At 44.6% G+C, this 17053-nt stretch overlaps 1 protein-coding gene across 2 annotated transcripts in view; it reads right to left on the bottom strand.

Moving 5' to 3' along the window:
• The window catches only part of LOC126252856 (arylsulfatase I-like), a 281029-nt gene that overhangs the window by 42663 nt on the left and 221313 nt on the right, over positions 1 to 17053 (bottom strand). The window contains exon 1 of one of the 2 annotated variants that reach the window (XM_049953809.1): positions 7895 to 8106. The exons of the other annotated variant lie outside the window; for it this stretch is intronic. The gene's annotated coding sequence lies outside the window, so the exon portion shown is untranslated. Of the gene's footprint in view, positions 1 to 7894; positions 8107 to 17053 lie in introns of those variants that run through there. 2 annotated transcript variants of the gene reach the window in all.

Raw genomic sequence — 17053 nt, 5'->3', positions numbered from 1 at the left:
CTAGCCGACTGATGACCTCAGAAGTTGAGTCGCATAGTGCTCAGAGCTATTTGAACATCGAGTGCGTCAGCCGTCTTGGTGGAGTTCTACAACAGCATGACTTACGAAGATGGGTTTAATTAAATTTGAATCTTCATGCATACCAATGACATAGAACAAACGCTTGAGGAAATGTTGTCTATTTCTTTTGGAGTGACTTTCGCATTTCAGAAGTGACTGGCCGCAGTTTTCTGTAATTATATTCTGTTAATACACTACTCCTCCCCCCATGAACCATGGACCTTGCCGTTGGTAGGGAGGCTTGCGTGCCTCAGCGATACAGATAGCCGTACCGTAGGTGCAACCACAACGGAGGGGTATCTGTTGGGAGGCCAGACAAACGTGTGGTTCCTGAAGAGGGGCAGCAGCCTTTTCAGTAGTTGCAAGGGCAACATTCTGGATGATTGACTGATCTGGCGGTGTAACAATCACCAAAACGGTCTTGCTGTGCTGGTACTGCGAACGGCTGAAAGCAAGGGGAAACTACGGCCGTAATTTTTCCCGAGGGCATGCAGCTTTACTGTATGATTAAATGATGATGGCGTCCTCTTGGGTAAAATATTCCGGAGGTAAAATAGTCCCCCATTCGGATCTCCGGGCGGGGACTACTCAAGAGGATGTCGTTATCAGGAGAAAGGAAACTGGCGTTCTACGGATCGGAGCGTGGAATTTCAGGTCACTGAATCGGGCAGGTAGGTTAGAAAATTTAAAAAGGGAAATGGATAGGTTAAAGTTAGATATAGTGGGAATTAGTGAAGTTCGGTGACAGGAGGAACAAGACTTCTGGTCAGGTGACTACAGGGTTATAAACACAAAATCAAATAGGGGTAATGCAGGAGTTGGTTTAATAATGAATAGGAAAATAGGAATGCGGGTAAGCTACTACAAACAGCATAGTGAACGCATTATTGTGGTCAAGATAGATACGAAGCCCACACCTACTACAGTAGTACAAGTTTATATGCCAACTAGCTCTGCAGATGACGAAGAAATTGAAGAAATGTATGATGAAATAATAGAAATTATTCAGATAGTGAAGGGTGACGAAAATTTAATAGCAATGGGTGACTGGAATTCGGTAGTAGGGAAAGGGAGAGAAGGAAACGTAGTAGGTGAATATGGATTGGGGATAAGAAATGAAAGAGGAAGTCGCCTGGTAGAATTTTGCACAGAGCACAACTTAATCATAGCTAACACTTGGTTTAAGAACCATGAAAGAAGGTTGTATAGATGGAAGAAGCCTGGAGATACTAAAAGGTATCAGATAGATTATATAATGGTAAGACAGAGATTTAGGAACCAGGTTTTACATTGTAAGACATTTCCAGGGGCAGATGTGGACTCTGACCACAATCTGACCTGTAGATTAAAACTGAAGAAACTGCGAAAAGGTGGGAACTTAAGGAGATGGGACCTGGATAAACTGAAAGAACCGGAGGTTGTACAGAGTTTCAGGGAGAGCATAAGGGGACAATTGACAGGAATGGGGGAAAGAAATACAGTAGAAGAAGAATGGGTAGCTCTGAGGGATGAAGTAGTGAAGGCAGCAGAGGATCAAGTAGGTAAAAAGACGAGGGCTAGTAGAAATCCTTGGGTAACAGAAGAAATATTGAATTTAATTGATGAAAGGAGAAAATATAAAAATGCAGTAAATAAAGCAGGCATAAAGGAATACAAACGTCTGAAAAATGAGATCGACAGGAAGTGCAAAATGGCTAAGCAGGGATGGCTAGAGGACAAATGTAAAGATGTAGAGGCTTATCTCACTAGGGGTAAGATAGATACTTCCTACAGGAAAATTAAAGAGACCTTTGGAGATAAGAGAACCACTTCTATGAACATCAAGAGCTCAGATGGAAACCCAGTTCTAAGCAAAGAAGGGAAAGCAGAAAGGTGGAAGGAATATATAGAGGGTCTATACAACGGCGATGTACTTGAGGACAATATTATGGAAATGGAAGAGGATGTAGATGAAGATGAAATCGGAGATACGATACTGCGTGAAGAGTTTGACAGAGCACTGAAAGACCTGAGTCGAGACAAGGCCCCCGGAGTAGACAACATTCCATTGGAACTACTGACGGCCTTGGGAGAGCCGGTCCTGACAAAACGCTACCATCTGGTGAGCAAGATGTATGAAACAGGCGAAATACCCTCAGACTTCAAGAAGAATATAATAATTCCAATCCCACGGAAAGCAAGTGTTGACAGGTGTGAAAATTACCGAACAATCAGTTTAATAAGCCACAGCAGCAAAATACTAACACGAATGCTTTACAGATGAATGGAAAAACTGGTACAAGCCGACCTCGGGGAAGATAGGTTTGGATTCCGTAGAAATACTGGAACACGTGAGGCAATACTGACCTTACCACTTATCTTAGAAGAAAGATTAAGGAAAGGCAAACCTACGTTTCTAGCATTTGTAGACTTGGAGAAAGCTTTTGACAATGTTGGCTGGAATACTCTGTTTCAAATTCTAAAGGTGGCAGGGGTAAAATACAGGGAGGGAAAGGCTATTTACAATTTGTACAGAAACCAGATGGCAGTTATAAGAGTCGAGGGGCATGAAAGGGAAGCAGTGGTTGGGAAAGGAGTAAGACAGGGTTGTAGCCTCTCCCCGATATTATTCAATCTGTATATTGAGCAAGCAGTAAAGGAAACAACAGAAAAATTTGGAGTAGGTATTAAAATTCATGGAGAAGAAATAACAACTTAGAGGTTCGCCGATGACATTGTAATTCTGTCAGAGACAACAAAGGACTTGGAAGAGCAGTTGAATGGAATGGATAGCATCTTGAAAAGAGGATATAAGATGAACATCAACAAAAGCAAAACGAGGATAATGGAATGTAGTCAAATTAAGTCGGGTGATGCTGAGGGTATTAGATTAGGAAATGATACACTTAAAGTAGTAAAGGAGTTTTGCTATTTGGGGAGTAAAATAACTGATGATGGTCGAAGTAGAGAGGATATAAAATGTAGACTGGCAATGGCAAGGAAAGCGTTTCTGAAGAAGAGAAATTTGTTAACATCGAGTATAGATTTAAGTGTCAGGAAGTCATTTCTGAAAGTATTTGTATGGAGTGTAGCCATGTATGGAAGTGAAACATGGACGACAAATAGTTTGGACAAGAAGAGAATAGAAGCTTTCGAAATGTGGTGCTACAGAAGAATGCTGAAGATTAGATGGGTAGATCACATAACTAATGAGGAAGTATTGAATAGGATTGGGGAGAAGAGAAGTTTGTGGCACAACTTGACCAGAAGAAGGGATCGGTTGGTAGGACATGTTCTGAGGCATCAAGGGATCACAAATTTAGTATTGGAGGGCAGCGTGGAGGGTAAGAATCGTAGAGGGAGACCAAGAGATGAATACACTAAGCACATTCAGAAGGATGTAGGTTGCAGTAGGTACTGGGAGATGAAGAAGCTTGCACAGGATAGAGTAGCATGGAGAGCTGCATCAAACCAGTCTCAGGACTGAAGACCACAACAACAACACCAATACGCTACTGGCCATTAAAATTGCTACAGCAAGAAGAAATGCAGATGATAAACTGGTATTCATTGGACAAATATAGTACAACTGACATGTGATTACATTTTCACGCAATTTGGGAGCATAGATCCTGAGAAATCAGTACACAGAACAACCACCTCTGGCCGTAATAACGGCCTTCATACGCCTGGGCATTGAGTCAAACAGACCTTGGATGGCGTGTACAGGTACAGCTGGCTATGCAGCTTCAACACGATACCACAGTTCATGAAGAGTGACTGGCGTATTGTGACGAGCCAGTTGATCGGCCACCATTGACCAGACGTTTTCAGTTGGTGAGAGATCTGGAGAATGTGCTGGCCAGGGCAGCAGTCGAACATTTTCTGTATCCAGAAAGGCCCATACAGGACCTGCAACATGAGGTCGTGCAGTATCCTGCTGAAATGTAGGGTTTCGCAGGGATCGAATGAAGGGTAGGGCCACGGGTCGTAACACATCTGAAATGTAACGTCCACTGTTCAAAGTGCCGTTAATGCGAACAAGAGGTGACCGATACGTGTAACCAATGGCACCCCATACCATAACGCCGGGTGATACGCCAGTATGGCGATGACGAATACACGCTACCAATGTGCGTTCACAGCGATGTCGTCAAATACGGATGTGACCATCATGACGCTGTAAACAGAATCTGGATTCATCCGAAAAAAAAAAAAATTGCCATTCGTGCCCCCAGGTTCGTCGTCGAGTACACCATCGCAGGCGCTCCTGTCTGATTCAGCGTCAAGGGTAACCGCAGCCATGGTCTCAGATCTGATAGTCCATGCTGCTGCAAACGTCGTCGAACTGTTCGTGCAGATGGTTGTTGTCTTGCAAACGTCCCCATCTGTTGACTCAGGGATCGAGACGTGGCTGCACGATTCGTTACAGCCATGCGGATAAGATGTCTGTCATCTCGACTGCTAGTGATACGAGGCCGTTGGGACGCAGCACTGCGTTTCGTATTACCCTCCCTGAACCCACCGATTCCGTATTCTGCAAACAGTCTTTGGATCTCGACGAACGCGAGCAGCAATGTCGCGATATGATTAACCGCAATCGTGGTAGGCTACAATCCGACCTTTGTTAAAGTCGGAAACGTGATGGTACGCATTTCTCCTCCTTACACGAGGCATCACAACAACGTTTCACCAGGTCAACGCCGGTCAGCTGCTGTTTTTGTATGAGAAATCGGTTGGAAACTTTCCTCATGTCAGCACGTTGTGGGTGTCGCGACCGGCGCCAACCTTGTGTGAATGCTCTGAAAAGCTAATCATTTGATTATCACAGCATCTTCTTCCTGTAGGTTAAATTTCGCGTCTGTAGCACGTCATCTTCGTGGTGTAGCAATTTTAATGACCAGTAGTGTACTTTATTTGTCTGTATGTCCTCCAGTTTTCGAAGAGCTTTCTCCTGAAATAACGGAGGTACTTATTAGTAACCCTTTATACACGAGCGCCGTAAACAGTACCGTGCACTACAACTCTCCTTTAAGGTACTCCAGAGTTTACCTCTCCGTCGACGGAGACAAGTGTGGATGTCCTTGTGGGGGCCGCCTCTACCCCAGAGGCCACGCGCCCTCTGGATGACGATTCAGCGGCCTGGGAACCGGAGTGTTGGTTAAGGACAAGGGAGTAGCCGCCGCCACAAGGCTGAGATGGGCCGCTTTCCTTGGCCCAGAGCGCCGGCCCCCAGAATGTGCGGCAGACACGCACCTCTCGCTGTCAACAAGACGCGGCCCTGCGTGCAGCTATTTGCGTACTCGCGTGTGTGCCAGAGGATGGAGGATGATTGTCCTGTGAAGCAGGCTGACGGCCTCAAGGTGGGGAATAGTGCGTTACGTGCGGAAGACAACCTGCCAGCCAGATTAAGTGAGAACTAGATACTCACAGCCTCGAAGGCTCAAATGGCTCTGAGCACTATGGGACTCAACTGCTGAGGTCATTAGTCCCCTAGAACTTAGAACTAGTTAAACCTAACTAACCTAAGGACATCACAAACATCCATGCCCGAGGCAGGATTCGAACCTGCGACCGTAGCGGTCCTGCGGTTCCAGACTGCAGCGCCTTTAACCGCACGGCCACTTCGGCCGGCACAGCCTCGAAGCCTATAGGAATCAAAAGGGTATTTACAACTTGTACAAAAAAACCAGACAGCAGTTAAAAGAGTCGAAGGGCATGAATGGGAAGTAATAGCTGAGAAGGGAGTGTGAGCAGGTTGTAACCTCCCTCTGATGTTGTTCACTCTGTACACCGAGCAAGAAGTAGAGGAAAGCAGGCAGAAATTTGAAAAAGTTGGCAGGAGAAGTAAAAATTTTTGCGGTTTACTGATGACGCTGTAATTCTGCCAGAGACAGAAAAAGACTTAGGAGAGCAGTTGAACAGAATGGATAGTGTCTTGAAAAGAGATCACAAGATTAATATGGACAAATGTAAAAGCAGGGTAATGGAATAAAATGGTTCAAATGGCTCTGAGCACTATGGGACCTAACTTCTGAGGTCATCAGTCCACTAGAACTTAGAACTAATTAGACCTAACTAACCTAAGGACATCACACACATCTATGCCCGAGGCAGGATTCGAACCTGCGACCGTAGCGGTTGCGCCGTTCCAGACTGTAGCGCCTAGAACAGCTCGGTCACCCCGGCCGGCGGTAATGGAATATAATAGAACTAAATCAGGTGATGCTTATAGAGGATGGCCAAAAACAACCCGAAAAGCTTGCAATGTTATTGCAGGGTAGGTTGTGTTGAGAAGAATTTGTTAAGAAAAAAATTCGATACTCTGCGCCGTAAGCAGTCGTCTTTGTAGACTGATAGTGTCTTCCCAGTACCCAACCAGTCAATCGAAATCTGCCACCCAATTTACGTACGAATGAGCCTGAGTGAACATTGCGTCTCATAATATATTGTTAATTGTACGAGTTGTCTGATTCCACTTGTGTCTCATCGGTATTATAGTAATCTGTTATGGGTTTTGTGAAGTACACAATTTTACGTTTATGGACATTTAAAGTAAGTTGCCAATTTGCAGCATTTTGAACTCTTATCAGTATGTGACTGAATATGGATGCAAATTTTTTTCAGATGAGCTATGGCCTACATGTTTGTCGCGAGAGAATTCAGCAGCTATATTGGTATTTAAAACAAAGTTATGTCGTTTAATTTTCAGTTCACATTGCAAATATTTTTAACAGTACGGCTAGTTTTGATCTTCCTTGATCATTTTCAGGTCTATGAAGATGCGGTCGCAGGTTCGAATCCTGCCTCGGGCATGGATATGTTAACTAATGTCCTTCGAATAGTTAGGTTTTAGTAGTTCTAAGTCTAGGGGACTGATGACCTCAGATGTTATATCCTACAGTGCTCAGAGCCATTTGTTCTACCGATGTTACTACAAGATGTTTCACTGCATGACACAATGGCGATGTACTTCCAACATGATGGATGTCCGGCACATAACTCGCGTGCTGTTGAAGCGGTATTGAATAGCATATTTCATGACATGTGGATTGGTCATTGAAGCATCGTACCATAGCCCGCTCGTTCACAGGATCTGACGTCCCCGAATTTCTTTCTATGGAGAAATTTGAAGGATATTTGCTATCGTAATCCACCGACAACGCCTGACAACATGCGTCAGCGCATTGTCAATGCATGTGCGACCATTACGGAAAGCGAACTACTCGCTGTTCAGAGGAATGTCGTTACAAGTGTTGCCAAATGCATTGAGGTTGACGGACATCATATTGAGCATTTATTGCATTAATGTGGTATTTACAGGTAATCATGCTGTAACAGCATGCGTTCTCAGAAATGATAAATTCACAAAGGTACATGTATCACATTGGAACAACCGAGATAAAATGTTCGAACGTACCTACGTTCTGTATTTTAATTTAAAAATCTATCTGTTACCAACCGTTCGTCTAAAATTGTGAGCCATATGTTTGTGAGCATTACAGCGCCATCTATCACAAAGCGAAAAAAGTGGTCCAACTAAAACATTCATATTTCTTTACGTACTACACGAATATGTAATAAAAATGGGGGTTCCTATTTAGAAAAAAAACGCAGCTGATATCCATTTGACCTATGGCAGCTCCATCTAGCGGGCCAACTATAGCGCCATCTGGTTTCCCCCTACAAGCTAGACGAGTTTCGTTCTTTGTAGTTTTTTCGTTTGATGCTTATTTCGTGAGATATTTGGTCCGGTCACTATCAATGGACCACCCTGTATAATGAGTAGGTAACGACGGAGAGAGAGATTAATAAGAAGAAAGAAAGAAAGAGAATAATCTGGAAGTGCTCTTACTGTTAACATGCTGTGGTTAATGGAGCGTCACGGAGGTGTATGATTACCCACTGCAGGCTTACATCATCTGCTGGCAGACGTTACGCAACACATCCCGCTGGTCTACTCCAGGTACAGCAAAGACGAAACCAGACGCTCGCTGGCTGAAAACACACAGGCGAGAGGAGCAGAAAAACGAGGCCCGCTTGTTATGATGGCAGACTGCAGAACCCGTTTCCCGGCCTCGCCTGCCGTCGCGGGACTGCAGCTAGCAGCTAGCTAGCTGGACACCTTTGTTCGTGCCGGTTCGTAAACCTGATAGCGGCAGACCGGCTGCGCGTGTTTACCGCGTGTAGAGACACGCTCCTGCGCACGGGAATCACCGTAGGCTCTCGGCCGCTTGTTATCCAAGTCCGAACCAGTGGGCGGGGTTGCGTCGTAAAAATGTTTGTATCCATTTCGTTTATCTGCACGTAAGTAAAGTAAAGCGTCTTTTAGTCTATCCATCGTTTTTGATGGTATATGAGGACCGCTGATACACTATATTTTATTACGTGGGAGATTACAGATTTCCTCACAGACGTTCTGTTGTGTTTGGGGAGGGGTTGCAAAGTTTTTCTCTCTCCAATCCCTTCAAACTCCCCCCCCCCTCTCCCCACCACCACAAACCGCCCCACTCCTTCCAACTATTCTCCCATTTGCCGTTTTGATAACATTTAACACGCCACAGATGCCTAGTGCTTTAATTATAATATCGCTTTAATAATAGTAGAGTTATAAGAGTCTAGGGCCACGAAAGGGAATCAGTGGTTGAGAAGGGAGTGAGACAGGCTTTTAGCCTGTCCCCAATGTTATTCAATCTGTGTGTTGGGCAAGCAGTAAAGGAAACAACATAAAAAATTTGGAGTAGGAATTAAAATCCATGGAGAAGAAATAAAAACTTTGAGGATTGCCGATGACATTGTAATTCTGCCAGAGACAGCAAAGGACCTGGAAGAGCAGTTAAACGGAATGGACAGTGTCTTGAAAGGGGGATATAAGATGAGCATCAACAAAAGCAAAACGAGGATAATGAAATGTAGCCGAAGTAAATCAGGTAATGCTGAGGGAATTAGATTAGGAAATGAGACACTTAAGGTAGTAGATCAGTTTTGCTATTTGGGGAGCAAAATAACTGATGATGGTCCAAGTAGAGAGGATATAAAATGTATGGCAAGGAAAGTGTTTCTGAAGAAGAGAAATTTGTTAACATCGAGTATAGATTTTCTGAAAGTATTTGTATGGAGTGCAGCCATGTATGGAAGTGAAAGATGAACGATAAATAGTTAAGACAAGAAGAGAACAGAAGCTTTTGAAATGTGGTGCTACAGAAGAATACTGAAGATCAGATTGGCACATCGCATAACTAATGAGGAGATACTGAACATAATTGGGGAGAAGAAGAATTTGTGGCACAACTTGACCAGTAGAAGGGATCGGTTGGTAGGTCGCGTTCTAAGGCATCAAGGTATCGCTAATTTAATACTGGAGGGAAGTATGGAGGGTAAAAATCGCTAAGCAGATTCAGAAAGATGTAGGTTGCAGTAGTTACTCGGGGATGAAGAAGCTTGCACAGGATAGGGTAGCATGGAGAGCTGCATGAAACCATTCTCTGGACTGAAGACCACAACAACAACAACAACAATAATAGCAATAAAATATTTAAAATTTTAAGCTTCCCTCCAGTCTTCAAAGTGGGTGTGCAACACAATTAAAAGATCACTTTTTGGAAATCCCATAATTATCACCTATTCCGACGCGTAAGTCTGAAATTTGGCTCAAAGTTGTCTACAACCTTCCTCTGTAATAGTGGAAAAGCGTAGCGTCCTGCGATGTCACCCTGAGGCTCGGAAACACTTCAAACAGCAAGGTGTCGACACATGCGAAAAAAAGGCCACAGCTCAGAAGTTCATGTGAGGTGTGAAATGCGTTAATGATATCACATTAGCACAAAATTGCTAAAATTCTACCCAACGAAACCGTGGACATGTAAAACTATGGGAAGGTGGCCACACTCTCTCTTACATTTCACCACTTCTATTGAAGCCTCTGCGATGGAGATCAGAACAGCGACGCCCGACGTTGAAATCGGGCTGTTTTCTTGTGGATGGCAGAGGAAAACATTGCAGAGACACCTCCGCTCAGAATCGACACGGAAAGGACTCATGGGCTGGTATAGAGGATCTTGATGAAGCCACTCCTTACCTTTGGGAGTTGATTCCCACTCGTTACGCGGTCGAAATTGACAGTCTGTAGTGATATGAGCAACAACACGACGTCTTTCACAATATTTCAGACTGCTGACGTCCCAGCACGATTCAGCCCTATCCTAAGGACATCGTGGGCCTGCAAACGAACTGTACGTAATCTGACCCCTTCCGAACTGTAACACGACGCAATTTTTGCTCTATGTACTGGATGGAAGCACTAGGGGCGATTGAAAACCATATGACGAAATTTGAACACGATTCCAAGCCTCAGAAGGCTCTTACGCTTTCTCAGCTCTCCTATATTGTGCATTCCTGTGTCATGATCACGGAGTGGTGCTCCACTGATGTGTACATTAATAAAATGCCAATGGGTCGTTCTAAGACCCTGTCAGTCCGGCAACATCCTCGGTGCCACTGACCAGCCTTTGTTGAACACTTTAAAAATGTTTCTCAAAAGGACAATCTGTGGCGAAGTCCTTGGCCGTTGCAGGCAGGCAACCACTTCGACACAGCTCAGAATCCGGATCGTTTACTACCAGGCACAAGAGCAGCGGTGTAGCCTTCCTGCAGGAGCATAGCACTCTTGTTACGGGTTCTGTCTGTACATGCACAGTTTAAGTTGCTCAACATAGGTGAGCAGGTGACACTGAGGATGTTTCCAAACTGGGTTGTTTTAGATGGACCATATGCCGTTTCATTCACATGTGTGTAAAAGTCGCACCCCTCTGTGATCAGCCGGCCGAAGTGGCCGAGCGGTTCTAGGCGCTTCAGTTTGGAACCTCGCGACCGCTACGGTCGCAGGTTCGAGTCCTGCCTCGGGCATGGATGTGTGTGATGTCCTTAGGTTAGTTAGGTTTAAGTAGTTATAAGTTCTAGGGGACTGATGACCTCAGATGTTAAGTCCCATAGTGCTCAGAGCCATTTGAACCTCTGTGATCATGCCATAGGAGGGCGCGAAATGGGAGAGCTGAAAATGTATGAGCACCCTTTGCTCGTTTAGATCACGTTCAGACTTCGTCGAATGGTTTTGAACGATCCTTAGTGGTTCAACCCTGTATAGGAGAGCAAAAATTGCTATTGCACTGCATTCCAAAATGGCGATATCACATTCAACGGTGTTGCAGAAACTCGATATCCTTAGAGAAGGGTTGAATCATCTGGAGGGCTGCCAGCAGTGCCAAAGGTTACCATGAACGTCGTCTTGTTCTTATCGCACAATAAACTGTCGTTTTCGACTACGAAATGTGTGGGAATCGACGTCCCAACGGAATGGGAGGTCTCATGGACGCCAGATATGCCACCCACTGTGCTTTTTTGGTGTAGATTCTGATCGGCGGTGTATTTAAAGTGTTTTCCTCGGTCATCAAAAAGAAAAAAGCATATTTCAAGCTGCTGTGACCACCATCGCAAAGGTGTCAAAATAAGTGGTGAAATGTGATTAAGAGAGCGTGTTACTACCTTTCCATCGTGTGCAACATCACGGTGACGTTGGGCAGAACTTTGATGTAATTTGGTGCCAATGTGACATCATTAACCCATTTTACAGCTCATATGAACTTCTCTCTGGCCTTCTTCTCGCATTTGCCGACACCTTGTTGTCTCAAGCGTTTCTGAGCCCGAGAAGGCGTAGCAGGGCCCCTCGCTTTTGAACCGTTACAGACAAAGGTTGTACGCATCTTTGAGCCGAATTTCAGACTTACGCATCTCAGTGAAAGACAATTGCGGGGTCCCGAAAAAGCGATCCTTTAATTATGCTCTGCAGTATTTGCAAAGTAATATATACACTTTATGTCCAGATATCTAACCCCAGAATGTGAATACGTCCCTATGACAAACTGATATGACTTTTCGACCAATGGTAACACGTAGTAAGCTTACGCAAAGCGCAACAAATTAGGGGAAACTTAGGATTAACACAATTGAGTATTGAACAAGTACATGAACTGGTCATAACGTACCACAGACTCCAAGTGTGATAAATCCCATCTTCTAGTTCCAGCCGGCAGCGGTGGCCGAGCGGTTCTAGGCGCTTCAGTCGGGAATCGTGCGACTGCTACGGTCGCAGTTTCGAATCCTGCCTCGGGCATGGATGTGTGTGATGTCCTTAGGTTAGTTAGGTTTAAGTTGTTCTAAGTTCTAGGGGACTGATGACCTCAGATGTTAAGTCCCATAGCGCTCAGAGTCATTTTTTTCTTGTTACGATTTGTGCAAGGACAAATGTTTTTATCGTCTATTACCTACTTCCTCGAATATCCTAGGAATATTTAGAATGTGTGGCGAATGAAATGATTTGTAGTTACGTAACCTCAGCAGCAGTAAATCTTGGAGTAACTGATCCAGCAGCAAATTACCTTGTCTGTTGAAAATCATGAACAAAAGCCATTGGAAATGCATGTGCAATGTAACCCTGAATCAAGTGCAAGACAAATGCAAAAAACGCACCAGCAGATGGAGAAGAAGTCTAAGGTAAGCAGTACACGTGACGGGATAAGTAATTCGGGGGAAAGTATGTGAATTAATGAATTCGCGAAGTCGAAAAGCAACAAAGAAGCAGTATAATTTACGATTGGATTATTCTCTCAACTTCGCCACTGTGGCGACGAATAAACGCCAAGTCGGAGTATTTCACATTTCTTTCGAGAAACATTTCAGAATCACAAAAGCAATAACAGTACGAGTCCCCTGAAAAGCTCGTCGTGCGTGCAAAAAGCTGCTTACAAATCTCTTGAATATACAGATTCCGAGTACAGAGATGGAGTTCTAGCATCACGTGCTCTGAATCAATTGCAAATGCGAACAAAGACCCGATATTCTGCACGTGGAATACACAAAAGACGTGCAAAACCGATATCACTTTACATAACCCCACTACTATCTTGTTGCCCAGCCAGATGAAGGCTACTGTAATGCTTGCGGTTTTTCTGCGGTGTCACCCTTGCACGGCAGTCTGCTTGTCGAATGCGTTGAATGTCCACGCAAGGCAAATGTCTGGAAACCTATTTGCTACAGTGTGCCGCTCCGGGCGATTGTCTTGCGAAGCGTGGTGCAACAGAAACAAATTGAGCCGCCTTGCGTTGTCATTGTCCAAGGACGGTCAAATCTCATATCTAGCGGTGAGATAGGGTCGCACCCTCTATTTTCCGCAAAGATACGTCGCTCGTAGGTGACCCGTGACTGAGTATCTGTGATCAAACAAGTTACTTACTCCGAGCGCTTTTCCATTCTGCAATACGTGAAAGGAGCTCGTTCTGAAACCGCCGCCTTTCAAACTGTTTTAATATAACAGTTTGTTTACATCCGTGCTGTTTTGGAGAGGAGGGGAGGGGGGAGTCGTGACTCTCGTTAGACACCCTCCCGCTAGCAATTGCGCCTCACTTCCTCAGCCTGGACTTTGTTAATGCTGACTATTCATACAACACACATTATCGATTTCGGAATACATTCGCCATCACCAGATGTATCTGGGAGAAGCGACTCATATCTATTTAGATTCAGTGAAATACGTCCATGCACAGATAGCGGGCAACAACAGGTATACTGCGATACCACGTGGGTGCAATCACGAAAAGTTTTGCAAAACCTTTTTTATTTTGTTTTGCATCATAAGGTATAAGAAACTGAAACTGACCGTGGAGCGCACCAATCAGAACTGAGCACAAGGAGTTGTACCTGTTACTTCCAAGTCGAGCACGGCTGCGCAGGTGTTTTTAAAACGTTCGATTTCACAAGACCATATTTTCCGCGTGAATGAAGACAGAAATTTGGTGTGAAATTTATCATAAGCACAGGACTTCAAAGTCGTTATTCTCAAAAAAACTATCCGATTTTATAAGGGTTATCTTTTACATGCGAGAACAGGTAACCTTGTAGTGCATTTATATTTACAGTTAGGATCAAAGTTTGTATCTACCTTTCACACATGTTCATTGTGCCCTCCACTTTACCCACGAGAAACATCAAGACGATAATCAAACTCGTCTCATACTTTTGCGAGCGTGTCTGGAATACCAGCATATGCTGGTGTGGTGTAGGTTTTTAGCTTATTTTTGGGTTTCAGGAAAAGTGACGTAAGCTCCATTTTCATTCGATGTGTCATACTTCATATTTGTATGTTGGATATGTCTCAAACAGAGGTTTCCAATAGTCGATATGTTACGCTACAAGGTTCTGAGTACATGCAGTGGGATCTTTGGCTGTAGTAGCATTGTCGTTGCTGTAGCATTCTAAGAGAAGCTATTGAGTGAGTCGCTTCAGGAAATAGCTTGCGGAGCATAGAAATAAGGATACAGAGGAGTCTAGAGAGACTCCCTAGCACTCGCCCCAGTTGTACAGCCGACTTTGCTAGCGATGGTTCACTGCATGCATCTGCTCTTCTTTGCAGAGACGACCGTTTAGCATAGCCTTCAGCTACGTCAATTGCTACGACCTAGTAAGTCGCCATATGCAGTTACTATAATCTGAACAGTTAATATTGTGAATCATGTACCGTCAAGAGCGACGTTCGTCATTAATGTATTAAAGTTAAGTATCAAACTAATTACGTCCGCTTTCTGACCTCACATCAGTATAGTTCTTCCCTCCTCACGCCAGCCTGCGTGAGCTAAAACGCGTGCATTTCGGCCTCCTCTAGTAACACCGTGTTGGCTCTTCTGCCAACACTACACTATTCACTCTACTGAACAATTCAGAGTTTCGCAGGACAGCTCATTTAGTTAACAATTTTGGTTTTCTTATTAATTTGGTAGAAGCTGCTTGCGATACAGGTATACAGTTGTGCGGTTTCAGATAGTTCGGCGATTTATTTTATCAGACAGCGTCGTCATAATTACAGTGCTTGCATTGTTCGGGATAACAGCACAGATACACGAAGTTGAAGGTAGGAATCGAGTCAGGTTTAGTTCAAATAAACATTTTCTTATTCACGAAAGAAGGTACAGTGGCTATGCTGCAGCTCATCCAAATTGATTGGAAGAGGAGGCACTTAGACTACTTCACAAACCCGCCCATCCACCCACCCACCCACACACGCACACACACACACACACACACACACATACACACACACACACACACACACACACACACACACACATGTGCGTACACACACACATACACACACACACACACATGTGCGTACACAAACACACACACACACACACACACAAATGGTGCAAATGCCTCTGAGCACTATGGGACTTAACTGCTGTGGTCATCAGTCCCCTAGAACTTAGAACTACTTAAACCTAACTAACCTAAGGACATCACACACATCCATGCCCGAGGCAGGATTCGAACCTGTGACCGTAGCGGTCGCGTGGTTCCAGACTATAGCGCCTAGAACTACTCGGTCACCCCGGCCGGCTACACACACCACACACACACACACACACACACACACACACACACACATAAGTCAAAAAATCATACAGTCGACTATTGCACAATCACATATCGACAAATCGAATTTCTTGATAAATCGAAATGGTTGTCCGGTCTCTTAAAAAAAATCTTGGTAATTGAAAGAAATGCTATGTGTTTCGGTATATTCGATTAGTTGAAGTCAACGACAGGGACGAATCGGATTCGGTGACTCCGTTTTTAAGAAAAAAGGAGCCGATTCTGCTAGTGACTGCAAAAGCGCCCGAGTACCTTTTTGAAATATCGTCTACGAAACGTGAGTTGCAGACGTGTCTACTCACCCTAGATTGAGACTTCGTAGTCCGTCCGGATTCGACACTTGTCAGGTTCCCCGGCCCATTCAAGGAGCTACTAAAGTCAGCAAGATGCCGGGACTTTACGGCGGCGCAGCTACCAGACGGCGTCGGCTTGTCTGCTGGCAGTTAAGTCTGGGCGGGAGGCGCGTCGGAACGTGGGCACGGATGCGGCTGTGGCGGCGGCTCCCAGATAGCCATCAGCGGCTACTCGGCGGCCTTTACGGCCTTGTTTAATGGCTGTTATTAGACGTTAGTGTCTCAATTAAGAGCTAAGGGCCACCTAGCCTAAAAGCTGATAAATGAACATTCTCACTTTCCGGCGAACATGAAGTGCCTGTGCTGATGTAAGCAGCTGTGTAGTGTGCGAGCTGAGACTCGTGGACACCAGCAGGTGACAAGCCAGCTCAGAAATTTCCTTTGCATTTACGTACTACTTCCATAGTCGCGTCTTTAGTATCAGACACTGATTCTGGTTCTCTGTACAGGCGGAGCACCCATATGGAGGGAAGGTCAGACAAACAAAGTAAGAGCCTACGGAATATCAGACCAGATGTGTGGCTGGATTGAAGAGTTTTTAGCAAACAGAACACAGCATGTTGTTCTCAATGGAGAGACGTCTACAGACGTTAAATTAGTTTCTGGCGTGCCACAGGGGAGTGTTATGGGACCATTGCTTTTCACAATATGTATAAATGACCTAGTAGATAGTGTCGGAAGTTCCATGCGGCTTTTCGCGGATGATGCTGTAGTATGCAGAGAAGTTGCAGCATTAGAAAATTGCAGAGAAATGCAGGAAGATATGCAGCGGATAGGCACTTGGTGCAGGGAGTGGCAACTGACCCTTATCATAGACAAATGTATTGCGAATACATAGAAAGAACAATCCTTTATTGTATGATTGTATAATAGCAGAAGAAACACTGGTAGCAGTTACTTCTGTAAAATATCTGGGAGTAGGCGTACGGAACGATTTGAAGTGGAATGATCATATAAAATTAATTGTTGGTAAGGCAGGTGCCAGGTCGAGATTCATTGGGAGAGTCCTTAGAAAATGTAGTCCATCAACAAAGGGGGTGGCTTACAAAACACTCGTTCGAGATATACTTGAGTATTGCTCATCAGTATGGGATCCGTACCAGGTCGGATCGACAGAGGAGATAGAGAAGATCCAAAGAAGAGCGGTTCGTTTCGTCACAGAGTTATTTGGGAAGCGTGAT

This window comes from Schistocerca nitens, chromosome 4 (assembly GCF_023898315.1).
Source record: "Schistocerca nitens isolate TAMUIC-IGC-003100 chromosome 4, iqSchNite1.1, whole genome shotgun sequence".
In the NCBI taxonomy this organism is placed as follows: Eukaryota; Metazoa; Arthropoda; class Insecta; order Orthoptera; family Acrididae; genus Schistocerca; species Schistocerca nitens.
This window is presented reverse-complemented; position numbering and strand designations above follow the sequence as displayed.